We start from the raw sequence: 1,349 nt of genomic DNA on the forward strand, positions 1-1,349 counted from the left end.
GTCCAATAGAAGCAAGCCCAACAGCCAACCCAGCAGCAATAACCGAAGCAGCAGAAACCAGTGGATTCATGATAAGTTCCTCACACCAAAATAAAGAAATAGTTAATGATACAATCATCCAACGACTTAGGACTTAATTATAATTAAGTCATCGCTAAGATTCATCCAGCCAAATAACCAAAAACTTGATAAGAATTACTTTGATATTAGTTCCTATCCACGGGATTTTGAAAAATGCATAATATATATATATACGACTTTTTTATGCCGTTTCTTTTTTGTGAACCATTCTTTTCTTTTAATTCTTCGTTCTTTTTTTGATCGTTTTTTTCAGCCAATTCACAGATAAAAAGTAAGAACTTATAATCGAATCGTTATCTAAATAGAAATTCACAAAAATAGTGGGGCAGATTATATAGATCTTTAACTTATATATACCTAGTCAATATCAAATATGACATATACAAGTGTTTCTTACATAACGTAAACCAACTATTCGATAATTGGGCTAACCTAAATTTGAAAAAAAAAAATAGTTAATGATGACCCTCCATGGATTCACCTATATAAGCCGCAGCTAAAGTGGCAAAAATGAGAGCTTGAATCCCGCTTGTAAATAATCCAAGGAACATGACAGGTATAGGAACCACTAAAGGTACTAAAGAAACAAGAACAACAACTACTAATTCATCGGCTAATATATTTCCGAAAAGTCGAAAACTCAGTGATAGGGGTTTGTAAAATCTTCTAAGATGTTAATGGGTAAAAGAATTGGAGTTGGTTGAATGTATTTACTGAAATACCCTAATCCTTTTTTGCTAAGACCCGCATAAAAATATGCTACTGATGTGAGTAAAGCTAAAGCAACCGTCGTATTTATATCATTCGTTGGTGCTGCTAACTCCCCTTGAGGTAACTGGATAATTTTCCACGGTAAAAGGGCTCCTGACCAGTTAGAAACAAAATAAATAAAAACAGGGTTCCAATAAGGGAACCCATGGACCGTATTCTTCTCAATCTGGGTTTGACTCACATCTCGAATGAATTCAAGGACAAATTCAAAGAAGTTTTGGCCGCCAGTTGGAATGGTTTGTGGATTGCGAACCGCTAGAGCTGCGGAACCTAATAAGATAGCAATTACAACCCAAGAAGTAATAAGGACTTGCGCATGGACTTGGAACCCCCCTATTTGCCATAGAAATGTTGGCCTACTTCTACACCAGATATCTCATATAACCCTTCTTTTATTAGTGTATTGATGGAACATGATAAAACATTCATATTGCCCTCTGACATAAATAAGAACTTTAAATTATTTTGATTCAAGACCCCCCTTTTTTTTTACTTAA

The 1,349-nt window shown here is 34.8% G+C and overlaps 1 protein-coding gene across 1 annotated transcript in view; it reads right to left on the reverse strand.

Annotated features, from left to right (window-relative positions):
* LOC125603306 (ATP synthase subunit alpha, chloroplastic-like) overlaps positions 1-1,328 on the reverse strand; it is a 4,235-nt gene extending 2,907 nt beyond the window's left edge. The window contains exon 1 of the mRNA XM_048774405.1: positions 1-1,328. This exon is cut by the window's left edge and continues 795 nt beyond it. The gene's annotated coding sequence lies outside the window, so the exon portion shown is untranslated.
* Positions 1,329-1,349: the final 21 nt, after the last annotated feature.

The sequence above is a fragment of the Brassica napus genome, unplaced genomic scaffold (genome assembly GCF_020379485.1).
Source record: "Brassica napus cultivar Da-Ae unplaced genomic scaffold, Da-Ae ScsIHWf_3144;HRSCAF=3963, whole genome shotgun sequence".
Lineage (NCBI taxonomy): Eukaryota > Viridiplantae > Streptophyta > Magnoliopsida > Brassicales > Brassicaceae > Brassica > Brassica napus.